Source organism: Callorhinus ursinus, unplaced genomic scaffold (assembly GCF_003265705.2).
Source record: "Callorhinus ursinus isolate GAN/ISIS: 27379988/994484 unplaced genomic scaffold, GSC_fseal_2.0 scaffold25, whole genome shotgun sequence".
NCBI classification, from domain to species: Eukaryota; Metazoa; Chordata; class Mammalia; order Carnivora; family Otariidae; genus Callorhinus; species Callorhinus ursinus.
This window is the reverse complement of record NW_027397087.1, coordinates 25,554,063-25,581,753: the sequence shown is the minus strand read 5'-3', so window position 1 is coordinate 25,581,753 and position 27,691 is coordinate 25,554,063. Positions and strand designations below refer to the sequence as shown.

The 27,691-nt window shown below is 38.5% G+C and overlaps 1 long non-coding RNA gene across 1 annotated transcript; it reads left to right on the top strand.

Annotated features, from left to right (window-relative positions):
• LOC141370005 (uncharacterized) lies at window positions 1-27,615 on the top strand. The gene is made up of 3 exons (XR_012373647.1): window positions 1-52; window positions 25,626-25,690; window positions 27,394-27,615. It is a non-coding gene; the product is annotated as an uncharacterized lncRNA (long non-coding RNA).
• The last annotated feature ends 76 nt before the right edge of the window (window positions 27,616-27,691 follow it).

Genomic DNA, 27,691 nt, shown 5'->3' with positions numbered 1-27,691 from the left:
GGGGAGAACAGGCCACCTCCCGGTAGAGGACAGCACTCACTGCCCACTGCAGGTGATATAACCTATTTTGAAGCACATTTTAAAGAGAGTTTCTGTATTTTAATGGTCAGTTAGTAGCTGGCTACCAACCGTCTGTGCTTTCTGCCTGGGGACAGGAATGCCAGGCTTATTAAATATTGAGAAGTTGTTCATTACTATGGGGATCTGTGACAACAGCCTATCTGCATATTGAGAAAACAGCAAATTTACATTCTTCAGAATAGCTGCTCCAGTTCTGGGGAAGGACTAATGTTTGTCTGGCTAAAGATGCATAAAAATGCAAACTCTATCTTGGAGATCTGCTTTGTTGCTTTTTTTTTTTTCCTTGAAAGTGGAAGTTTCAAAAACCAAACTTGCTTATGGAGAGAGAATTAAAAGCAAACAAACAACCTTTTGAAAAATCTAGTTATCTAATACTGGCTTTTTTTTTGAGAAATTGCCAGATGTTTGAAATACTAACTTACACATTGGGACATTATAAGAAAATGCATTTAATTAAATACGAATTCTAAGGAACTGAAAAATTTTGGTAGGTTGTAGGTAAGTTGTAGGGGATAAAGTAATGAGATACTAGCTCTTTCCTTGAAGTCTTAATAATTGGAAAACCATAATTACCCAGGGCTCAGTCAATGCCAGCTGCAAATTAGCAACCCAAGAACATGCAACCTATTTTGTCTTCAACGAGAGACTGTATACATGAATGTAGTTGCTAATTACCAATTAAATGACAAAATCTCATGAAGACTATTACACAGAGTTAGGCTGGTGGTCCAGCCAGCCCATTATTCAGTTTCTGACCATAATCTGAATATGATTGCCCAAAAAGAAGTCCCTGAAAATGTCTGGGATGTAGACCAGGTATGTATGACTTTCCTTCATGATCAGCTATGGCTCTATCACTAATGAGTTTTTATAAACCCTTGCCAACTCTATTTACAGTTTAAAACAGTGATTTTGTGGTTCAGTATAAGAGAGGACTAGTGCCATCTTCTGTTGACTCTCATCAGTCTGCATTGTGACCAGACAGTTCTATTGCACTGTTTAGCACAGTGTGTACGTATGTTTATAAATGAGAACAGTGAGGTTGTTGATCACAGGGATAATCCCTGGTGCATTGTGAACCATGTCCTTGTGTTTACTCCTTCCTCCCTACTCCTGATTCTTCTCTTCCTTTGGCTATTGCATATTTGAGAGTCTGTCTTTTTCAGATACATTGAATCAGAGACATAGCATCCACAACATCATTCTTAGATATTAGAGGTGTCCTCTAATCATCCCTAACCTCTGCTTGTTAGAACAGTCATGGAGAACTAAACTCTTTCTGGAATTTGCCTTTCATGTTTTTCAGTGGGTGCGTGGTATATTTCACATGCTTTTCCATCTATGACATTTGTCTTATTCCCTAGCTAATAACTCTCAGTTTGTTACCCCATTTTGCTGCTTTTGAAGAATATATTGATTAAGAGCTTGGTTTGACCATCTCAGTATGAATCTTTTTTCCACAACTTATTAATTCTGGAAACCTAAGCAAGCAAATCACTTTTCTGTGTCTCAGTTTTTCAGGTGTGCATTGAAGACAATAATAATATCAGCCATACGGGATTGTTATGAGGATTAAATAATATCAAGTGCTTAGTGTCAATGCCTAACACATAATAAATGCTTAATACATGTTAGCCATTATTACTATCATTACGAATTCAACAACACCATCCAATGCTAATTGAACATCTTTTCTGAATAGGCACTGAGGATAAAGAGATAGTAAAACATAGGCATTATCTTGGAATAAGCACAGAGTCTAGTGGCAGAAATAGACAAACAATTGTAATGCAGTGGATAAAGTACTTTTGTAATGGCATATTCACCGATTCTTATTTGGCTCTTAAAACAATTCTTTGAGGTATTAACCCCATTTTCAGATGAGGAATCTGGAGCCCAGGGAAGTAAGATGAAGATCCTGTAGTCATGGGGCAGAAGCAAACTTCTCTGTTAAACCTCTTGCTTCCAATCTTACCTCTTGCTTTGTGCACCAGGCCATCCTGCCTCGTGGCCCTACATTCTCCTGTTGTTGCTGGTAATTTTGCATGAGCATTCCTGCCTCTATTTGACATTGTAACTTTCCATGCATTGTAGTCTCTGTTGTTTCCATTTGGGACCATGGTACTGTGAAAGGGCACTGGGCAAAGGGGTCAAGGTTACTACTGTAAGCATATTTCACATCTTTTATATTGCATAAGTGCTTAACTGGTGGCCTCACCTCTCTGGACCCCAGTCCCTCCGTTTAATGAAGGATTTGGTAAGCACAGTGGTTTTTAGAAGGCAGGTTCTGGGGTGGTGCCTCAGTTGCCATCTTGGGGAGTGAGATCCACCCCTTTGTTAAAGGGTTCTGCTTTTACAACTGTGTTGGTACGTTAGTGTTTCATGAAAGATTGTGTTTGAAAAAAAGGATTCTGCTGCTGCAAATAGTTTGAAACCCTGTGGACAAAATTACTTCTAAGCTCTTAACCTGAAATTTCTGGATTTTAGTTGTTGAAACATGGTGAAAAATGCTAGAAGGAGGAAACGTTGTTTATTAATATATCCTCACCCTCCCAGTCCCTTCCAGGAAAAGCAAACTACGAATGATTTTTAATAGCTAAATGGGTAGTAATTAAGTTTCTTAAGATAATATCTCTCATGTAAACAGAAAATTAATGACTGTTCAAAATCAATGTGGTATGTAGTAGATTGATTTTGGGGTTGAAGGACATGGGTTTAAGTTCTGGCTCCAGCATGTACTCTGCATGACCTTCCCCGAGTCACTTTACTGCCCTTAGCTTTGATTTCCCTTGCTCAGCCTTGCTCCTCCAACAACACAGGATTGTTAAGACAGACATAACTGGAGTGAACATGGATATAAACCAGAGCAGCTATGAAAATGTTAATTCTCCTTTTATGATTGTTTTTAACATACTGATAAAGTTCCAGTTAATATTTGTGAGATTTTCAAATCTTCACCTTCTCAGAGTTTCAGACGTTTCTCTCCAACATGCTCCTATGGCAGGGATGTATCTGGAAATTGTTCTGACAGACAGGTCTTTAGTTAACAAAGAGAAGTGATTGTGTGTGTGTGTGTGTGTGTGTGTGTGTGTGTGTGTGTGTGTGTTGTTATTGTCATTGCTGTCCAGGCTGACAAATGGGTTTAGGTCCAGACTCCCCCTTGCATTATTAATGAAAAATTGCATATCACCTGAGGCTAACCTAGCTCCTTTCACAAGTCTTTGGCGACTAACAATCTTGCTGCCATCTGAAGAGAAGTCTGCCAAGCAAAGAATCTCCTCCCTGCTCTTTCCCTTAAGAAACACTTTAGCATGTCTAGCACAGGACTGCTTCAAATTAGGTTTGAATAAAACACTGTGATAAATAAGTAAGTGTCTCCCCTACACAGATTGCCACTTGTTTAGGAATAAAGTATCAATTTTTGAATGTTGCTGAGATTTAGACATGGGTTAATTAAACATTTACATATATGTGCTGAACAATATATTGCATAGTACAATAATGTGCACTTTAATCAGAAACCATGGGTGTTTGTGTTTGCTTTTTCCATGTTAATTGGCACCATGCTGGCTCAAGCTTAGGTATTTGGCTAGATGGGAGAAAACAGACATGGTGTTTTAAATATTTTAATTAGGACCAGCAGTTCTCAGCTCCCTCATTTCTCATTGGATTGTTTTTCATGCATGAATAAATTAGCTAGCATGGAAGTACTCTGTAGAAAGTGGTTGCCCTCTGGCCATAAAAAGAGTCCTGATCATTAATACTTTAATGAAATTAGCTGTGAGCAAAATATTATTCCTTTTAACTGTGTTCTAATTTCTTAATTTTAATTAGGCACATAATTGTAGGGTGCTGAAATTATCTTCATGTTCAGCAACTAAAGTTCCATCATCAGGAGCCTGTGGCTGAAACACCACACACTCCCAACATGTTCCAGCAGGAAATTTTCCATCCAACTTTTTCCCCATTTGCTTCACCAAAGATCCCCCTCACCCTTCCTTTTGTGGCCATGGTGTGATACTTCAGAGTTTCTGCTCCTGACTCAAGCCATTGGTAATGAAGCTATTGGACTGTGGATCATTTTAGAAGTGATACAGTGTGGAGGTCTACAAAGAATATGGTCTGGTGCCGTTTTTTTCTTCCAGTTTTTGTCTCCTCAGGCCCCCACCTAAATATCTGTCCCCCTGGTCTTATGTTAGAGTTCTCTCTCTCTTTATTATTTATTACTTTATTGGCTTGTTCATTTTGGATCTGTAAGCTCTGTGAGGGCAGGGATTTTTTTTCTCTTTCACACCCCAATTTGTGGCATATAATTCCTACATTATAAAAATATAGTTGCTGAATGTTTAATGGAACTGTGGATTCCACAATGCTGAAATTTTCTGATATAAGTTGTGGCATTTTACAGTGCTTTAGGTAAATAAGATAGTCCACACATAAATACCAAAATGAAACTTCTGAATATGATAGGACAGTACTCTCAATTTGCTGAGTTTTTGCTTTAGAAGGAATAGTGTGGAATCTGGATTAAAATTTAAGGAAGAAACTAAAAGCCTATACACATTACTTTGTATTATTCCCTAAAATTCAACCTGAGATTTATCATGACATGTATTCAATATATATGATGCAATAATTACTGAAAAAAATGAAAATTCATTCAAGAATTGTTTGTATCATTTTTGCCCACCACCCCTACCATACTTAACATAACCTCATACACCTACACTGATGATTTTTTTGAGTGAAGCACCTGGCTCACTTATTTAAATATTTTAAAGGTATTAAATAAATGCAGGTAAAGGGGCGCCTGGGTGGCTCAGTCATTAAGCGTCTGCCTTCGGCTCAGGTCATGATCCCGGGGTCCTGGGATCACGCCCTGCATCGGGCTCCCTGCTCCGCAGGAAGCTGGCTTCTCCCTCTCCCTCTCCCCCTGCTTGTGTTCCCTCTCTCGCTGTGTCTCTCTCTGTTAAATAAATAAAATCTTTTAAAAAAATAATTAAATACAGGCGAATATTTTATAGGTCCATCAAGAAGTCTCATATTTGATCTGATATGTAAAATAGGTATAATAATAACACCTTCCTCGTAGGCTTATTGGGATTGTTAAGTGAGATAAATACATATCAGACACATAGTGTCAGATATCGTCTGACATTCTTAACACTTGCATATAGATTGTCATTTTGTAAACTAACATTTGACAGTATTTTACAATCTGCAAGCCCCTCTTACCTGTGTTCAAATTTAACTACATCTATTTAATAAAAATAGAGATAAAATATCCTATTTTACAGAATGAGGCAAATTTTATTCCACCTGTTTTCTTAAAATACCATTAACGAGACCATTTTTCAGGTTTAGCTTGATGCTTACTTACACTAGAATTCAGAGATTCCAGTTACTGAATTTGTAAATGCTACAAACACAGAGGCAGCACCATGCCTTTCACCCATACCACTCTTGCCATTCCTAAAGTAAACAAGATCCCAAAGTTGCTTTGTATTCTTCCCATGTGTGTTTTCAGCTTTTACTATATATAAATCATGAATAATATGCAGGGATTAGGAGCAGATCCGAGTTTTGCATGCCAAAAATTTATAAAATTTTGGTAGCCTTTTAAAGTGATCATTTATGTATAATGAAAAAAGAAATTGTAACAAATTACAAATTTTTAGAAACTCACGAATATCACAAAAATCTAGAAAAATAATATTTTTGTTAATTAACTGACACACTTCTGTTACACTTTTTCTCTAATTTTTTTGGCTACATACTATTTCACGTGAAATGATTTAATAATATTGTCTGTATAGTTTTCTAAATTAGCTTTTTCTAAATAGATTTCTTCCCTAAGCTTTTAGAGAAATATCATTACCTAAAAGTAGTCTGAATACAAAGACAATTTTTTCCTTTGGCATGGTTGATCAAAATTTTTTTTTATTCCTGGTAGTCAAAATTCATAAAGCATATGAAACTTTGCAGACAGAAAGACATACTACTGCTATAGATTTTTCCCTTATACACACAAGAATTATGATTCTCTTTGTAAGATATTCCCCCAAAGAAAAACAGTGTGTTTGTAATTGCATATGCTGCATTATGAGTCTATTCCTGACAAGAGAGAACTTTGTTTTCACAAGACATCAATGAAAACCAAATTTCTCACTTACAGTTTACATATCTGACTGAAGAATTTTCCACTGATCAGCTTCTGTTTCCATACATTTCAAACTTTGTTTTTTTTTAATCTCACCATACTTCCAGTGCCTGATGCTATATGGCACATTTATGTCTTGATCTGATCTTGGGCGAGGCACCTTTGAGTCATGACATCGCACCTAAGGGTCCATATGGTAGGCAGCAGGAGTATTGCTAGGAGCAGTTCCTGCACTGGATGGGTAGTAAAGTTCATGAACACATCTCACAAACCCTAACCTAATGTATCCCCAAAATAAGTTTTCCTGAATCAGATCCCAAATGTCCATGGTCATTACAATGCTACCTAACATAAAGGGAAGGGAAATAGATGGTGAAGTTGGCATGGGAAGGGACAACTGTCTTAACCAATTGTAGTTAAAATATTACTTATATAAATTTTGTAAAATATATGTCATGTGAACACATTGCCAGAGCCTCTCTCAGGGCTTTGAAAGAGGCCCAGAAAAGTAAGGGACCCTGAAGCTTAAGTTTTATTAGCACTGGAGTAATTGGATCTCTGATGGGATAGTTACATAATGGTGACAGATTCTAGATCAATGTTATGATGCTGTTTGTCTTTTTTCATCACTCAACATTAGGGTTTTCAGATTTATCCTTATTTATACATATAAATCCAGTTTATTTGTTTTAACTTCTCTGCAATATTCCATTTAATGAAAGTAGCACATTTTATTTTCATTTTCCTTTTGATGATATTCAGGTTGTTTCCAACATGTGTTCATAAGACCTTCTGTTTTACAGATCTTCTTTTTTGTCTTTTAATAGTTTTATCATTTTACCCATAAAATTCTTGCACATAGTATTTTTTTGTATTTTCCATCTTAATTTTTTTTTAAGATTTTATTTATTTGACAGAGAGAGAGAGCACAAGCAGGGAGAGTATCAGGCAGAGGGAGAGGGAGAAGCAGGCTCCCCATGGAGCAGGGAGCCTGATACGGGGCTCGATCCCAGGACCCTGGGATCATGACCTGAGCTGAAGACAGACGCTTAACTGACTGAGCCATAGAGGTGCCCCTCCATCTTTATTTTTTAATGTGTACTTTAGTCTGGCATGTGTGTGTGCATGCATGTGCAGTTTTCCAGTTCCCATTTCTCCCCTTTAGCTATGTCTAATCTGCCATTAAACTGATACATTGAATCTTAAATTTCATTTATGATTTTTTGATTTTGTAATTTCTATTTGATTATTTTAAAATAATACTTTGCAGTTCTCTGGTGAAATTCTCTGTCATACCGTCTACTTTCTTAAACATGTTAGTCTTTTTAAAGTTTTTCTCTGAATCCAGTGCCTGAATGTCTAGTGAATCTGAAAGTGTTTTTCCTCTAATTGTCAAGGTATAAGTGTTTGTTATGTTTTTGTTAAATATCAGACAATATGTACAAAAATTTTAGACTAATGGGGAGCTTGGGTGGCTCAGTTGGTTAAGTGTCCGATGCTTGATTTTGGATCAGGTCATGATCTCAAGGTTATGAGATCGAGCCCTTCATCAGGCTTCATGGTGGGTGTGGAGCCTGCTTGGGATTCTCTCTCTCTCTCTCCCTCTGCCCTTCCCCCCCCCTTAAAAAAAAGAAGAAGGACTTTTAGAGCTAATTTGAAACTCTGGATAATTGTATAGTTCTTGAGAGATGATTTATTTTTATACTGGAAAGCATGAAGATAGATGCTATATTAGTTGTCTATTGCTGAGCAACAAATTACCTCAGAACTCAGTGGCCTCAGATATCACACATTTATTATCTTCACGTTTCTATGTATCCAAAACCCAGGTGTGGCTTTGTAGGGTGAGTCTGTCTCTCAGTCTCTCACAAGCTTGAAATTCAGGTGTTGGCAGAGTCTGTGGTTTCATCTGAAAAGGCTCCCCTAGGGTTGGACATGCTTCCAAGCCTACTCACATGACTGTTGGCAGGCCTTAGGTCTTCACTGGCTGTTTGTGGAGTTATTGATTCTTTGCCATATAGAACTCCTTTATAGGTCAGCTCACAATACAGTGTCTGGCTATTCTCAAAGCAAGTAAGAGAATTAGAGAGGAAGGGCAAGGCAGAAGGACAGTTTCTTTGTAACCTAATCTTGGAACTGACACCCATCATATTTGCCAGTTCTCTTTGTTAGAATGTGCCCGGTCCGGCCCATGCTCAAGGGATTACCCAAGGGCATGAGTACTAGGAGGTGGGTATCATTGGGGGCCTTCTTAGAGGCTGCCTACTCTAGGAACACATCACTTTGATCCAGCCTGGGGTATATAGCATGTTCACTCTTCTCTAATGGACTCTAAATTCCAATTCTTCTCCCTACAGTTCTGTGAAACTACTTAAGGTTCTGCTCATTTTCTAAGCTCCTCAGCCATCACTTCAGAATCTGCATCTGCCTAAAGGGCAAAAGTGTGTGATTCAACTTTCTGAGCCTTTTGTGTCTCTGGGACCTTATTTCCCCAAGTCTTGATGCATTTTAGTGTTCTTCTGCCTTCAAACAGCTTTTTTTTCTTTATTATCCATCCTTTCTAGGTGTTTTCAGTGAGAGGTTTGTTCTGATCCAAGCTTGTCCATTATAACCAGAAGAGGAAGAACTAACTCTGGTTGGAACCAGCTTGAGTCCACTTGGGTCCAGTGTTTACTCCTGGTTCATTTAGTTGTGATCAAGAGTGTCAGGTTTCATAACCTAAACTTAACTTTGGGGCTGTGTTCTCTATCTCTCTCTATAGAAAAAGAGAGTGTGAGCTAAGCAGACACTCCTGAAAGTATCTATGACGCAGAAACAATTGACTTTTATCTCTAATCATCAGAAAGAACAGGTATTAGGCTAGAGAAAGAACATAACATTGGGGGAGAAAAGACTCTTGTATTTATAGGTTAAAATTCAAGGAAACATTCACATTTTAAAATAATCAAAGCATTTTTTTTAATTAGGAGATTTCATTCAACTAGGGTTTGTGAGTTATCTACTAAACTGGGAGATTTATGAGAATGGGTTATGTCTCTTTTTTTTGGAATCCCTAATGCCTAGAATAGTGTCTGGAGTAAGTTAGATGTTCAATAAAAGTTTTCAAATTGAGCTCCATTACTCTTACAATAAAGTTACCTTTCTGAGCACAATAGAGGTAGGGAATTAGAAGATGATTTGGTGTGGTGAGTCTAGACTGTAAACATTTTTCCATATAACCAATATTCTATTAAATTAATTTAAAAAAAACAATATCCATTTCAGTAGTAAACCCTCAAAATGTTGGGCCTATATCAATAAATAAAGAAGAAAGGAAAGAGAAAGAGAGGAAGCAAGAAGAATTCAGGTAGTGGGGCCCAAGAAGTGAGCACTTTGTCCTTCAAGGTGATGTGTTAGAAACTCATCAACATACTCTTTTGCACTGGTGTGGGGTATAGCACAGTGGCCACAAATTTTTATGGGTTTCAGTGCAAAATGGCCACATAAATGTGGCCAAAATGAAACTAGATGGACTAAATATGCTATTAGATATTTGTATTTTTAGACAATCTCAACTGGTTATCAGAGGGGGAATTGGGCAAGCAAGGTTGAGTATCTGTTAAAGAACAATTTAGTCATGGGTTTTTACTGCATGAGTTTCTTTCTTTCTTTTTCTTTTTTTTTATTTATTATGTTATGTTAGTCACCATATAGTACATCATTAGTTTTTGATGTAGTGTTCCATGATTCATTGTTTGCATATAACACCAGTGCTCCATGCAATACATGCCCTCCTTAATACCCATTACCGGGCTAACCCACCCCCCCATGCCCCTCTGAAACTCTGTTTGTTTCCTGGAGTCCATAGTCTCTCATGGTTCGTCTCTCCCTCTGATTCTCCCCCTTCATTTTTCCCTTCCTTCTCCTAATGTCCTCCATGCCATTCCTTATGTTCCACATATAAGTGAAGCCATATGATAATTGTCTTTCTCTGCTTGACTTATTTCACTTAGCATAATTCCCTCCAGTTCCATCCATGTCAATGCAAATGGTGGGTATTCATCCTTTCTGATGGCTGAGTAATACTCCATTGTATATATGGACCGCATCTTCTTTATCCATTCGTCTGTTGAAGGGCATCCTTCTCCTTCCACAGTTTGGCTATTGTGGACATTGTTGCTATGAATATTGGGGTGCATGTGCCCCTTCTTTTCACTATATCTGTATCTTTGGGGTAAATACCTAGTAGTGCAATTGCTGGGTCATAGGGTACCTCTACTTTTTAACTTTTTGAGGAACCTCCATACTGTTTTCCAAAGTGGCTGTACAAACTTGCATTCCCACCAACAGTGTAAGAGTTCCCCTTTCTCCACATCCTCTCCAACATTTGTTGTTTCCTGCCTTGTCATTTTTTTGCCATTCTCACTGGTATAAGGTGGTATCTCAGTGTGGTTTTGATTCGAATTTCCCTGATGGATACTGGTGTTGAACAGGTTTTCATGTGTGTATTAGCTATTCGTATATCTTCTTTGGAGAAGTGTCTGTTCATGTCTTCTGCCCATTTTTTGACTTGATTATTTGTTCTTTGGGTGTTGAGTTTGAGAAGTTCTTTATAGATTATGGATACCAGCCCTTTATCTGTAGTGTCATTTACAAAACCATAAGCTACCTTGGAATAAATCTAACCAAAGAGGTAAAAGATCTATACTCTAGAAACTACAATACACTTATGAAAGAAATTGAAGAAGACACAAAAAGATGGAAAAACATTTCACGCTCATGGATCAGAAGAATAAACATTGTTAAAATGTCTGTGCTGCACCAAGCAATCTATACTTTCAACGCCATCCCTATTAAAATACCAATGGCATTTTTCAAAGTGCTGGAACAAGCAATCCTAAAATTTGTATGGAACCAGAAAAGACCCTGAATCACCAAAGAAATGTTGAAAAAGAAAAACAAAGCTGGGGCATCACATTGCCTGATTTCAAGCTATATTACAAAGCTCTGATCACCAAGACAGCATGGTACTGGCACAAAAACAGACACATAGATCAGTGGAACAGGATAGAGAGCCCAGAAATGGACCCTCAACTCTATGGTCAAGTAATCTTCAACAAAGCAAGAAAAAATATCCAATGGAAAAAAGACAAGTCTCTTTAATAAATGGTGCTGAGAAAATTGGACAGCTATATACAGAAGAATGAAACATGACCATTCTCTTACACCGTACACAAAGATAAACTCTAAATGGATGAAAGACCTCCATGTGAGACAGGAATCCATCAAAATCCTAGAGGAGACCATAGGCAGTAACCTCTTCTACATCAGCCACAGCAAGTTCTTTCAAGACACGCCGCCTCCATAGGCAAGGGAAACAAAAGCGAAAATGAACTTTTGGGACTTCATCAAGATAAAAGGCTTCTGCACAGCAAAGGAAACAATCAACAAAACTAAGAGGCAACCCACAGAATGGGAGAAGATATTTGCAAATGACACTGCATGAGTTTCAAGTGACATCTGTTCTAGGTGTTGTTGCTACAGCCTCCCTCAGGCAGGTGGTACAGATGATTGTAGTTCTTGATTATGCCTTTCCTCCGGGAACTGGATTCAGATTGCTTTGCAATTAAAAACAAAACAAAATCAGTCTTATAACTTGGGAGCAATTTTCTGCTTTTCCACAGAATGCTACCAGAAACAAGGAAGCTAAGAGATTTGTCATTTCCACTGGCAGTCTAGTTTTGCTATATAAACAATTTAAAATATAATGTGCTGTACGGTCTGGTAGCATGTGACATGACCATGGGGAGTGTTTACTTTTTACCTGTGGTCAGTCTTCCATCAGCCTGAATACTCTTAGGACTCAAGATGGAAAGACTGGAATCACGTAACCTCTAAGTCATCATTCATCACTTGGCCAAACAATTGCTTCTGATTGAGCAAGCAGGAGTATTATTTATTGATAGAAGTAGTTGTAAAGAAACAATTTTGACATTGTCAAAGAAGCAGCTTAGGATTTAAATCATCTAGTATTCAGAATGGAGCGGAAAGTATCTGTCTGTCTATGTGTCATCTGTCTATCTCTTCATCTTTCTGTCCATTCCTCGCATTGTTCCAAAATGGATTTAAAAGACTTACACAAAGACAAACGTGTACACATACACACACATATTCTTTTCTGTGTAAAAGATTGGGAAGATGATAGGTATACAGACAGGCATAGAAATAAGATTGGAAGACTGTATCCCAAAATGTTACCTCTGCATGGTAGAATTATAGATTATTTTTATTTACTTCTTTTTTTAAATTTTTATTTACTTCTTGAGCTTTGCTGTATTTCACAATATTTCTGCAATGAATATATATCATATTGTAACACTATGATATAATAAGAAATATATATTTGGTTTTCATCCTGGGTTCCTGGCACAGAACTCCTAAAACCCTTATAATTTCCAGAGTAGTAGGGGTAATAGGAGGATCTTCTGTTAAAATATTTGTTCTTAGTACTTAGTTCCCGACATAAGAGCTTCTAAGACCTTTGGAATCTCTGGAGTGAAAAGATTGTCTTTTTGTATGCTAATGAGATGACAGATGGCTGGGGACTCCTGAATAGCTTCAGGATGGGGAGTGGTCACCAGAAAGACCAAGCATGACTGGAGGCTTGGAACTTTCAGACTCATTCCCTATCCTCTGGGGAGGAGAGAGGGACTGAAGATTGAATTAATAATTGATCATGCTTACGTGATGAAACCTCTATGAAAATCCCTAAACTATGTAGTTTGGGGAGCTTTTGGGTTGGTAAACACGTCCATGTGCTGGTAAGACAGCGTACCCCAACTCCACTGGGACAGAACCTCCTGTGCTTGGGACACTTCTGGACTTCATGCTATGTAACTCTTCATATGGTTTTTCATTGGTATTCTTTGTAATTAACCACTAAATGTAAATTAAGTGTTTCACTGAGATGTGTGAGCCATTACAGCAAATTATCGAACCATAGGAGGGGAAAGGGTTGTAGAATTTGATTTGTAATCAAGTTAGACAAGAGTTTGGGTACCCTTGACACCTAATATTTGCAACTAGAATCTGACGTGGAACAATCTTGTGGGACTGAGGTCTGAACCTGTGGGGTCTGCACCAATTCCGGTTAGTGTCAGAATCGAATTAAATTATAAAACACCCATTTGGTGTCCACAGAGAATTGGAGAATTGCTTGGTGTGGAAAACCCACATATTTGGTGACAGAAGTGCTGTGAGAAGAGAAACAGCTTTTCCTTTCATATGCTTTAAATAAGAAAATAAGTGTTAAATAATTAACTGGTTTTAAAAAATAATTTCTGACAGAATCTTGTTAAATCATAAATAGCAATGTGTTTAAAATTACATATACCCACTCAATAAAAGAAAAAAATGTAAAGAAGAAAATAAGAATAGGAAAAGTAAGCTGAAAGAAAGATCGAGTTTAGCCACAAAGAGGCAGGCTGTAAGTATGGTATGCTTGGTAAAAGGGGGCCTCAAATTTGTTATTGAGTTCTTCCTCCCCCAACAAAACAATGACACCATAATGGGTGATAGTCTCATGTGCCTGGGGCTAAAATAAGTCAGTTTCTCAGGAGAAGCAAGAGGATTTTTGGTCCTTGTACTAAAGACTACTGTCTTTCGGGAGTCTTTCTAAAGAGGAGCTTCTTTCTTCATTGTGCATATAGATGTTTTGGAGGGCAGTCCTTTTAGGACCCAAGCAGCGCCCAGGCATGGGGAGAGTAGGAGTGAGCCAGCTCACATGCCACCATGGCAGTTCTCCTGGCATATCCCTCCTGGCCCAGACTGTTAGCACCTTTCACCTGGTTGGCTGCACCTGCCAATGAACTCATGTCCCCATGGGCTCTCTGACTTCCTTCCAGCTCATTCTATACATGGTAGCCAATGACCTTAAAAATTACACGTCAAATCATGTTGTTACTGGTTTTCCACTTCTGTTCTTTGACTCACTTTGAATATATTTCATGACAATCAGAGTGATCTGAGAACTTAGATAATCAATGTCACTAGTCACAACCTTTCAGTGGCTTTCAACTTCCTCTTTGAACAAAGACCAAAATCTTTTTTTAAAAAAATTTATTATATATTTGAGAGAGAGCAAGAAAGAGAGAGAGGGTGAACACAGGCAGGGGAAGGGCAGAGGGAGAGGGAGAAGCAGACTCCCCACTAAGCAGGGAGCCCAGCTGGGGCTCGATCCCAGGACCCTGAGATCATGACCTGAGCCAAAGGCAGACGCTGAACCAACTGAGCCACCCAGGCACCCCAAAGACCAAAATCTTTACAATGGCCTCCAAGGCCCTTGGTGATTGGACCTGACCTTCTAACTTTCAGCTTCATTTCTGTCTCTTTCCTCTTGAATACTTCTTGACATAGTAGGTGTGCTGTCCTGCACACCTGCCTACTTCAGGCCCTTTGCCCTTGCCATTCCCTGTGCCAAGGAGGTGCCCTCCCTGATTTTTTTATACCTATTCATCTTTTGTAATTTATAAATCCAGACAAAGTCTGCTAAAAAATCCAGACAAAATCTGCTCCCCCTTTTATAATTTCCTATAGGAGCAAATACTTTTCCTTCCAAGCACTCACCACAGTGTGTAGATTTATATTCATTTGTTTGATCTGTGTTGATATTCCATCCCTAAACAGGTTTCATGAAGGTGGGGAATCTCTTACTCACCATTGTATCCCTTGTGACCAGAGTGCTCGAGCTCATGATGAGAACTCAGTAAATGATTGTTGAATAAATAAATGCATGAATGAGTCTTAATGTTTTCACTGGAGGATCCTTCATCCCCTTCTCTCACCCTTCTACTTTTAATCACTGGTTTGGAAGCAGTAGTAAGGAAATTGGAAGTCTGGTAATTCCTTGCTCTGGAGTATCTCTCCGAACAGAGTGGGGATTGTGGGTTTCTGGACAACTAAATAAAGGTCCCAGAAGAACATAGCTAGCACCATCCTCCAGTCAAAATTTTGGATTCAATGCTGTGTTTTCTGTTTGTAGCTTTAGCTCTTTGGGGGTAGGAACAGTTTGCCTCTGCTCTCTTTCTCAGTGCAATTATTCCAATTTTGAGAATATCTCAGTTTATTTTTTAAAGATTTTATTTATTTGTCAGAGAGAGGGAGTACAAGCAGCGGGAGTGGCAGGCAGAGGGAGAAGCAGGTTCCTTGCTGGGCAAGGAGCCCGATAAGGGGCTCGATCCCAGGACTCCGGAATCATGACCTGAGCTGAAGGCAGACACTTAACTGACTGAGCCACCCAGGTGTCCCTGAGAATATCTCAGTTTTGAATACAAAGAGGCATGAGTTCTAATATTGCATTGAAGTCATATCCAGAGTTCATGCAAGAAAAGGAAACATGGATTAATTTGGTAGGATTTTGTGAGGGTAAACAGTGGAGGTTGAAAAATATATGTAAAAACATTGATCACTTTTTGAAAAACAAAGTTTTTCAGAGTATTGACTTATTTAATTTTAAGCTTGGAATTTGGTGATGTTCCACTGTTTGGTGCTTCTGTTTCTTTTTCTTTCAAACTATGACTGGAGAAATTTTTATATCAGGAATCAGAATCCAATTTTAAACCTCTAAATGTATCTCTGAATATTAGATGACAAGATGGTGTATCATATTTGTAAGAACTTCCTGTGGGAACATGACTGTTCGGCTGCAGTTAATGATCCTTGCAATTCTTTTCAAAACCACTTTTTTTGTTGTTGTTGTTGTTGAACTGGCATTGTCTTCAAGCTTATAGTTGAGCATTCTTGGCTCATTCCATGTTTGCAGAATAGCTATTTGGTTTATTAGTTTGACCATTTTGCTTATTAAAGTCATCTTTAACCCATGGAGATATTCTTAAGGTATCTTCAAAGGAGATCCTTCTAAAATTTAAAATAAATCTTTCATTGCATATATGAAATGTAATAGGGACAATTTATTTTGCAATACTTAGTAGAAATAGACTAGAATTAATATCATCAACATAAGACATACTTTGTTATTACCAACCCTTAGTTTATTCTCTAAATGGGAGAAAAGATGTGGGGTGGAGTGTGAGGGAAGGAAGTAGAGGGGAAGAGTGAAGAGGAGATACATGTAAGTTGGTAGAGAAGAAGAGGGAAGGATTAGGGCAATTACACAGTTTTGGGAAAAAAAGCCTTAAATACTGAGGTCTGGAACAGGGAATCTCCACCCATTTATTCAATAAATAAATACTGATTATATCATAGATAGGCACTGTGCTGATAAATTTAGAAGTAGAGAAAACAAAATAAAGGTCCCCATCTTCATGAAGCTTGCAGTGTAAGAGAATAGGCATTGGACAAATATAAATAAGTATGTGCTTGCAAATTATGATTTTAAAAACCCAAGAGATTTAATAAGATTATAAGATGTGAGGAGAAGAGAGGGTGGAGCAAGACGGCGGAGGAGTAGGAGACCTGGATTTCGTCTGGTCTCAGGAATTCAGCTGAATAGGGATCAAACCATTCTGAACACCTATGAACTCAACAGGAGATCGAAGAAAAGAGTAGCAACAACTCTCTGAACAGAGAAGCGACCACTTACTGGAAGTCAGGCCACTGCTCCTCCAACAGGGACCCAACAAGTGGCACAGCTGGGGAGACTCCCCTTCCTCCCCGGGGAGGAGCGGTGCGGGAGTGCACCGCAGGGATCTGCTGGATTTGGAGACTCCACAAGGGGTCGGGTGCCAGAGATAGAAATGCTCGGTCACAGGCCGGGTGAGCACGGAGTGCGGCCGGAGACCGGGGAGACCCGAGTGACTGCTTTTCTCTGGGGGCGCACTGAGGAGCGGGGCCCCGAGTTCTCAGCTCCTCCGGGTGGAGATTGGGAGGCCACCATTTCACCCTGGTCCTCCAAAGCTGTACCAGAGCTTGCAGGGAAAAAAGCTCCTGAGAGCAAACCTGAGCAGCTTGCTTAGCCCGGACCGACAAGGGCGGGGCAATTCTGCCTCCGGCAAAGACATTTGGGCACCACAGCAACAGGCCCCTCCCCCAGAAGATCAGCATGAACAGCCAGCAAAGCCAAGACAAGGTTAACGATCAAGGAAAACGGGAGAACTCCAGCGCTAGGGGAATACTGCACATAGAATTCATGGCGTTTTTTTACCATGATTCATTAGTTTTTCAAAGTTAATTTTTTTAACTGTTTTTTTTTTAATTTTTCTTTTTCCCTTTTAAAACCAACATCTTATCCATCCCTTTTTTAAAAAAATATTCTTTATTTTTCATTTTTAGAGTCATATTTTATCCCTTCATAGTAGTTACCCTTATTTTTGGCATATATATATAAGTTGTTCTCTCTTTAAAATTTTGAGATACAGTTTCTTCTAACAGATCAAAATATACCATAAATTTGTGTATGGCTTTGTTCTAGTCTCCTTCCTGATCACATTCTCTCCCTTTTTTTGTCTTTTTTTTTTTTTAAATCTTCTTTCTTTTTTCAAACAACTTCTTATCTTATCAATTCCTTTTATAAAATCTTTTATAATTTTCATCTTTACAGTCATCTTCCATCCCTTCATTGTATCAACCCTTATCTTGTACATATATAAGTCTTTCTCCCTTTAAAATTTTAGGAGGCACTTTTTTCTAACACACCAAAATATGCCCAAAATCTCATGTGTGGCACTGATCCTATGCACTAGCCTGATCATATTTGATCATATTCTGGTTTTTTTTGTATTGTTCTGTTTTTGTTTTTATCTTTTTCTTTTTGTTTTGTTTTTTTTCTTTCTTTTTTCTTTCTTTCCCTTTCTTTTCCCCTGGTTTCAGGTCTTTTCTGATTTGTATAGAGTATATTTGCTGGGGACGTTGTTAACCTGTTAGCATTTTGTTCTCTCATTCATCTATTCTCCTCTGGACAAAATGACAAGATGAAAAAAATCACCTCAGCAAAAAGAACAAGAGGTAGTACCCTCAGCCAGGGACCTACTCAATATGGACATTAGTATGATGTCAGACCTAGAGTTCAGAATCATGACTTTAAAGATACTAGCTGGGCTTGAAAAAAGCGTGGAAGTTATTAGAGAAACCCTTTCTGGAGAAATAAAAGAACTAAAATCTAACCAAGTCGAAATCAAAAAGGCTATTAATGAAGTGCAATCAAAAATAGGGGCACTAACTGCTAGGATAAATGAGGCAGAAGAGAGAATCAGCGATATAGAAGACCAAATGATGGAAAATAAAGAGGCTGAGAAAAAGAGAGAAACAACTACAGGATCACAAGGGCAGAATTCGAGAGATAAGTGATACAATAAGACGAAACATTAGAATAATTAGAATCCCAGAAGAAGAAAGAGAGAGAGGGGCAGAAGGTATATTGGAGCAAATAATAGCAGAGAACTTCCCTAATGTGAGGAAGGAAACAGGCATCAAAATCCAGGAGGCACAGAGAACCCCTCTCAAAATCAATAAAAATAGGTCAACACCCCGACATCTAATAGTAAAACTTACGAGTCTCAGAGACAAAGAGAAAATCCTGAAAGCAGCTTGGGAGAAGAGATATGTAACCTACAATGGTAGAAACATTAGATTGGCAACAGACCTATCCACAGAGACCTGGCAGGCCAGAAAGGACTGGCATGATATCTTCAGAGCACTAAACGAGAAAAATATGCAGCCAAGAATACTATATCCAGCTAGGCTCTCATTGAAAATTGAAGGAGAGATAAAAAGCTTCCAGGACAAACAAAAACTAAAGGAATTTGCAAACAGGTCCTACAAGAAATATTGAAAAGGGTCCTCTAAACAAAGAGAGAGACTAAAAGCAGCATAGATCAGAAAGGAACACAGACAATATACAGTAACAGTCACCTTACAGGCCATACAATGGCACTAAATTCATACCTTTCAATAGTTACCCTGAATGTAAATGGGCTCAATGCCCCAATCAAAAGACACAGGCTATCAGATTGGATTAAAAAACAAGACCCTTCAATATGCTGTCTGCAAGAGACTCATTTTAGACCCAAAGACACCCCCAGATTGAAAGTGAGGGGGTGGAAAACCATTTACCATGCTAATGGACACCAAAAGAAAGCTGGGGTGGCGATCCTTATATCAGACAAATTAGATTTTAAAACAAAAACTGTAATAAGAGATGAAAAAGGACACTATATCTCACTTAAAGGGTCTGTCCCACAGGAAGATCTAACAATTGTAAATATCTATGCCCCGAACATGGGAGCAGCCAATTATATAAGGCAATTAATAACAAAAGCAAAGAAACACATTGACAACAATACAATAATAGTGGGGGACTTTAACACCCCCCTGACTGAAGTGGACAGATCATCTAAGCAAAAGATCAACAAGGAAATAAAGACTTTAAATGACACACTGGACCAAATGGACTTCACAGACATATTCAGAACATTCCATCCCAAAGCAACGGAATACACATTCTTCTCTAGTGCCCATGGAACATTCTCCAGAATTGATCACATCCTAGGTCACAAATCAGGTCTCAACCGGTACCAAAAGATTGGGATCATTCCCTGCATATTTTCAGACCACAATGCTTTGAAACTAGAACTCAATCACAAGAGGAAAGTTGGAAAGAACTCAAATACATGGAGGCTAAAGAGCATCCTACTGAAGAATGAATGGGTCAACCAGGAAATTAAAGAAGAATTAAAAAAATTCATGGAAACCAATGAAAATGAAAACACAACTGTTCAAAATCTTTGGGATACAGCAAAGGTAGTCCTGAGAGGAAAGTATATAGCAATACAAGCCTTTCTCAAGAAACAAGAAAGGTCTCAAATACACAACCTAACCCTACACTTAAAGGAGCTGGAGAAAGAACAGCAAATAAAGCCTAAACCCAGCAGGAGAAGAGAAATCATAAAGATCAGAGCAGAAATCAATGAACTAGAAACCAAAAGAACAGTAGAACAGATCAACGAAACTAGGAGCTGGTTCTTTGAAAGAATTAACAAGGTTGATAAACCCCTGGCCAGACTTATCAAAAAGAAAAGAGAAATGACCCAAATCAACAAAATCTTGAATGAAAGAGGAGAGATCACCACCAACACCAAAGAAATACAAACAATTATAAGAACATATTATGAGCAACTCTATGCCAGCAAATTAGATAACCTGGATGAAATGGATACATTCCTAGAGATGTATCAACTACCAAAACTGAACCAGGAAGAAATAGAAAACCTGAACAGACCTATAACCACTAAGGAAATTGAAGCGGTCATCAAAAATCTCCCAACAAACAAAAGCCCAGGGCCAGATGGCTTCCCAGGGGAATTCTACCAAACATTTAAAGAAGAATTAATACCTATTCTCCTGAAACTGTTCCAAAAAATAGAAATGGAAGGAAAACTTCCAAACTCATTATATGAGGCCACCATTACTTTGATCCCAAAGCCAGACAAAGACCCCATCAAAAAGGAGAATTACAGACCAATATCCTTGATGAACATGGATGCAAAAATTCTCACCAAAATACTAGCCAATAGGATCCAACAGTACATTAAAAGGATTATTCACCATGACCAAGTGGGATTTATCCCTGGGCTGCCAGGTTGGTTCAACATCCGCAAATCAATCAACGTGATACAATACATTAACAAAAGAAAGAACAAGAATCATATGATCCTCTCAATAGATGCAGAAAAAGCATTTGACAAAGTACAACATCCTTTCTTGATCAAAACTCTTCAGAGTATAGGGATAGAGGGTACATACCTCAATATCATAAAAGCCATCTATGAAAAACCTACAGCGAGTATCATTCTCAATGGGGAAAGGCTGAGAGCCTTTCCCCTAAGGTCAGGAACGCGGCAGGGATGTCCACTCTCACCACTGCTATTCAACATAGTATTAGAAGTCCTAGCCACAGCAATCAGACAACAAAAAGAAATCAAAGGCATCCAAATCGGCAAAGAGGAAGTCAAACTCTCACTCTTTGCAGATGATATGATACTGTACGTGGAAAACCCAAAAGACTCCACCCCAAAACTGCTAGAACTCATACAGGAATTCAGTAAAGTAGCAGGATATAAAATCAATGCACAGAAATCAGTGGCATTCCTATACACCAACAACAAGACAGAAGAGAGACAAATCAAGGAGTCTATCCCATTTACAACTGCACCCAAAACCATAAGATACCTAGGAATAAATTTAACCAAAGAGGCAAAGGATCTGTACTCAGAAAACTATAAAATACTCATGAAAGAAATTGAAGAAGACACAAAGAAATGGAAAAACGTTCCATGCTCATGGATTGGAAGAACAAACACTGTGAAGATGTCAATGCTACCTAGAGCAATCTACACATTCAATGCAAACCCCATCAAAATACCATCCACTTTTTTCAAAGAAATGGAACAAATCATCCTAAAATTTGTATGGAACCAGAAGAGACCCCGAATAGCCAGAGGAATGTTGAAAAAGAAAAGCAAAGCTGGCGGCATCACAATTTCGGACTTCCAGCTCTATTACAAAGCTGTCATCGTCAAGACAGTATGGTCCTGGCACAAAAACAGACACATAGATCAATGGAACAGAATCGAGAGCCCAGAAATGGACCCTCAACTCTATGGTCAACTCATCTTTGACAAAGCAGGAAAGAATGTCCAATGGAAAAAAGATAGTCTCTTCAACAAATGGTGTTGGGAAAATTGGACAGCCACATGCAGAAGAATGAAACTGGACCATTTTCTTACACCACACACAAAAATAGACTCCAAATGGTTGAAAGACCTAAACGTGAGACAGGAGTCCATCCAAATCCTAAAGGAGAACACAGGTAGCAACCTCCTCGACCTCAGCCACAGCAACTTCTTCCTAGAAACATCGCCAAAGGAAGGGAAGCAAGGGCAAAAATGAACTATTGGGATTTCATCAAGATGAAAAGGTTTTGCACAGCAAAAGAAACAGTCCACAAAACCAAAAGACAACTGACAGAATGGGAGAAAATATTTGCAAATGACATATCAGATAAAGGGCTAGTATCCAAAATCTATAAAGAACTTATCAAACTCAACACCCAAAGAACAAATAATCCAATCAAGAAATGGGCAGAAGACATGAACAGACGTTTTTCTAAAGAAGACATCCATATGGCCAACAGGCACATGAAAAAGTGCTCAACATCGCTCGGCATCAGGGAAATCCAAATCAAAACCTCCGTGAGATACCACCTCACACCCGTCAGAATGGCTAGATTAACAAGTCAGGAAACGACAGATGTTGGCGGGGATGCGGAGAAAGGGGAACCCTCCTACACGGTTGGTGGGAATGTAAGCTGGTGCAACCACTGGAAAACAGTATAGAGGTTCCTCAAACAGTTGAAAATAGAGCTACTCTATGATCCAGCCATTGCACTACTGGGTATTTACCCCAAAGATACAAATGTAGGGATCCGAAGGGGTACATGCACCCCGATGTTTATAGCAACAATGTCCACAATAGCCAAACTGTGGAAAGAGCCAAGATGTCCACCGACAGATGAATGGATAAAGAAGAGGTGGTATATATACACAATGGAATATTATGCAGCCATCAAAAGGAATGAGATCTTGCCATTTGCAACAACGTGGATAGAACTGGAGGGTGTTATGCTGAGTGAAATGAGTCAATCAGAAAGATATGTATCATATGACCTCACTGATATGAGGAATTCTTAATCTCAGGAAACAAACTGAGGGTTGCTGGAGTGGTGGGGGGTGGGAGGGATGGGGTTCCTGGATGATAGACATTGGGGAAGGTATGTGCTATGGTGAGCGCTGTGAATTGTGCAAGACTGTTGAATCACAGATCTGTACTTCTGAAACAAATAATGCAACATATGTTAAGAAAAAAGAAAAAGAAGAAGATAGCAGGAGGGGAAGAATGAATGGGAGTAAGTCGGAGGGGGAGACGAACCATGAGAGACGATGGACTCTGAAAAACAAACTGTGGGTTCTAGAGGGAAGGAAGGTGGGGGTATGGGTTAGCCTGGTGATGGGTATTAAAGAGGGCACATTCTGCGTGGAGCACTGGGTGTTATGCACAAACAATGGATCATGGAACACTACATCGCAAACTAATGATGTATGGTGATTAACATAACAATAAAAAATTAAGATTAAAAAAGATGTGAGGAGAAGCCAGGGAAAAATTTTTCTATTCTAAACTGAAAACTAAAAGATGACTCAGCTGGCTAACTACAGAGGAGAAAGAGCATTTCAAGTGAAAGAAACAAGTGAAGGGTAGGGTGCCTTTAAGAAATTGAAAGAAGGGGGTGCCTGGGTGGCTCAGTCGGTTAGGCATCTGCCTTCGGCTCAGGTCATGATCCCAGAGTCCTGGGATCAAGTCCTACGTTGGACTCCCTGCTCAGCAGGGAGTCTGCTTCTCCCTCTGATCCTTTCCCCTCTCATGCTCTCTCTCTCTCTGTAATAAATAAATAAAATTTAAAAAAAAAATTGAGAGAAGGGCAATGTGGCTAGTACAGAGGACAAGCAGCAAACTGAGGGGTCTTTTTTGGCCATATGTGTTAAAGGGTTTGGAGTTTCTCCTTAATGTGATGGGAAGGTACCCAGGAGTTTAAAGTTGGGAGTGGCATGATCAGATTTGGTTTTTATGACAAAAGAGTGGGGAATGAATAAGGAGGATTAGAGAGGTAATGGGAATATTTTTAAAATAATAGCTATGTGAGATATAAAAGGCCTTTTGCCTTAATCTTCCATATCTGTCTATCACTGATGCCTAAAGCTTAACTTCCTTTGTGTTGAGATATAAAGACTCTCTAATGTGTTATGGGATGGGATGACAAACCATTATTATGCATCCTAAGATGAAGAAATTGGTCCTCTTACAAGCTGCTGATGACAGAGCGTATAGTTACACCATTTTTTTTTTTTTAAAGATTTTATTTATTTGACAGAGAGAGACAGCGAGAGCAGGAACACAAGCAGGGGGAGTGGGAGAGGGAGAAGCAGACTTCCCGCCGAGCAGGGAGCCCGATGTGGGACTCGATCCCAGGACCCTGGGATCATGACCTGAGCCGAAGGCAGACGCTTAACGACTGAGCCACCCAGGCGCCCTGGTTACACCATTTTAAAGAGGACCTGTTGTGGCTTTAGCTCTGTTAGAGTTGATTATTAATGTTTGTTGTTGCTGTTGTTATTTTTGAAGGGGGGCAATGAAATCGATTGGGATACTTGAGGGACCTCAACTATATATCTGTAATGTTTATTTCCTTAAGAAAAAAGGTCTAAAGCAAATATGGCAAAATGTTAAGCGTTGACAAAATGAATGGCAAGTTACATTTCTGATTGTTAAGTGATTTTTTATCCTTGTTTCCATTAAATATTTAATAACTAAGATAACCTTTGAGATTTCTTCGAAGGAAACTTAATAAGGAATGCTCATTTTATATGACTACAGCTATAAAAGAAGTACATATATGTGTACTTGAATGCCTGCAAATGCCATGTAAAGCCTCCAATTTTATAAAATATTGAAAATATTTTAATATTAAGGTTTTTGTCTGTTTTTGTTTCTTATATGTATTATCTTCAACCTGGATGAAATATATTATTGTTGGTAGACAGCAATATGGGCAAGCTAGAAGATACACACTTACCTAGTTCCTTGTAAGAAATTAACAAGTTACTTCCATGTTTCCCTTTCCCTGGATGAGAGAAATGATATCCAAGTTCTTTTGTCTTTCATTGTTAATCCCTTTCAGTTGCTTTAAGGTTCAGAAGTTATTCTCATTTATTTCTTGAACACAAAACAGATGGAAAATATTAAAATAAAGTACACTTAAAAAAGTATTTTTTTAGGTTTTCATATTTTCATAATCCTATACCAGAGAGACTTTAAATCCTTGATAGGATGACTTATGCATATACTCCATTTGGTCTTAAAGATCAGTAGATGACATCAGAGGTTTGTTCAGATTGCCCAAACTTGATGTTTATCTTAATATTAGTGGTACTGGAAATAGAAATGCCAAACATGGAAGCTTCCAGAGAGCTTCTAAAGAACTTCTCATTTCTACAGCAGCTAGTCACCTCATTCCTCTCACTTTTGGTTCTACTCTAAAAGTCCAAGTGTTAGCTTTTTAAATAATGATACCAAGCTGCCTGAAGCTAACATCCCTTGTGGTCAGGGGGGATTTTGGCATTAAAGCAAACATCATCAATTTTTTAAGAAATGGAAATGAGTTACAGATGTGGAGAACTGTAAATGCTCATGTGTGCTGGGCTTCAGTCTATCTAAAACTGGGGACATTTTAAATGAAAATCAGTTCAAAAATAAAGTTCCCCTGGGGAGAGGAAAGCTTGACTATTTGGTAACCTGCTCCCCTAATCTTTACCCTGCATATCCTGTTGATATGAAGACAAGATCAACTTCACCAATGACATGATGAGCAGTGACTTGTTAAAGGGAGTCCAGAGTTCTCAGGTAAGAATTGCATTTATCTGTTTAAACTAAAACCTTTATTTACTTCTGTTGGGACTCAGGACATGCTACTCCAAAATATGGCACCTTTGCATATTGAATATTTTAACCTGAAGGAGTATGAGAAAACGGCAGAAGCAGGAAGGTCACTCTGACCTTCTCCATGGCCGTCTTCCCTGAAACAGGTCATAAACCCTCCTGTGAGAGGTTCCCTCCCTAAACCTGGAGAAAAGGAGTATCCTTATCTCCAAAGACAAGGAGATGCTAAGAAGAATCTGAACAAACAGGCCTTGCTGTTTTCCCCAGTTTACTACACTTACCTTATATTCTCTGGTCTATCATACTTCTGCACGACTGCCCACTCTTCATCAAACCTAGCGTAAAAATACTCAGGTCTGTTTCCTTGGTTCTTCATTTCCTTTTGAAGGCTCTAGAGTCACTTAGAAACTTATGTTAAATAAACTTATTTGCTTTTCTCCTGTTAATCTTTGTCAGTTTAATTTTTGGATCTAGCTAGGAACCCTAAGAAGGTTGAGGAAAACTTTTCTTTTCCTACACTTCTCTTTTACTATGAGAAACTTTAGAATTTTTAAAAAATTGATTCATGGTAAAATGAACACTTACAATAAAGTATCGCCCTCCCCTTTCCCTTTCCTCAGCAATATTTAAATGAGAGTTTTGGAAAAAAAATAAATCACGATAATTTTTCTTAAATTTTCATTTGACACTTGACAGAATCCCTATTTTACAATTTTACTGTATTTTTTATTTTTTAAATATTTTTTTTCTTTTTTTTTCAAAGATTTCATTTATTTGACAGAGAGAGACACAGCGAGAGAGGGAACACAAGCAGGGGGAGTGGGAGAGGGAGAAGCAGGCTTCCTGCGGAGCAGGGAGCCTGACGCGGGGCTCGATCCCAGGACACTGGGATCATGACCTGAGCTGAAGGCAGACGCCCAATGACTGAGCCACCCAGGCGCCCCAATTTTACTTTTTTTTAAAGGAAGCATAACTTTGCTGTGCTCTATATAGTTGCAGAGAACAATGTTAGTATTTCTTTTATTAGAATTATTAATTATTAGTGGATTAAGAACTTATTGCCAATTGGTATATTGAGTCACTTTCCCAGTGTTATTTTAAACACGTCAGTATATCAAGTTGAATTGTTTCCCATCTAAGAATTTTGTGGTAGATAATTTTCTAACAGGAATAAAGTCCTCATTTATTTTATTTTTTTTTAAGTACTCATTTAAAAAGAAAGATCTAAATTTGTGTAACAAGTCCTCAGAAGCAGGCAGGACTGTGTTTTGATGCCATTAATTACTTTTGATTATTAAACTGCTATATTCATGCTAATTGCTGAATCCTGTGGGATCTCACTAAGATGAGATATGGCCCAGAATAGACAATAAAACCCCAAATCAGCAGAGGTGGTGATTTTAACATCTTGAAGGCCATATTTAAAGGTATGTTATAGTCATGATGTTAAGTTAGTAGGGGCAGAAACCAGTCATTAATGAATAACTGATCTGGGGAGCACCCGGCCTTGATGAAGGAGGTTAACTTGTTTGTTTCCCCTTGAGGTCCCTTCCAACCCCAGAATATCACAGATTCCACTTCTAGATCTCTACGAGAAGAACTAAGCTGAAAACTGAGTAATTACGATTTTAAATTTTACTTTCTTTCAATTTACTTACATAATGGAGACAAAACCATTTATCTTCCACTTGACCCCCATGCTTCTCAGCCTGCACTGATGAAGAAAGACATGAGAGAAGAGGACTGAAAAACCTACAGAGGAAAGGATAGTAGAACAAAGAGAGTCAAACCAAAGGCAAAGAGAGAAGAATGTGGTGAGAAAGAGCTTAAGAGAGAGAATGAGGAAGAGGGAAAAATGTGAGAATGGTTGGGATCATTCTCCAAGTAGAAACATACTGTTTGAAAACCATCTAAAGCTCAACTGATGCCATTAAATAGGTGCCCAAATAGGCAAAGGTCACTTAA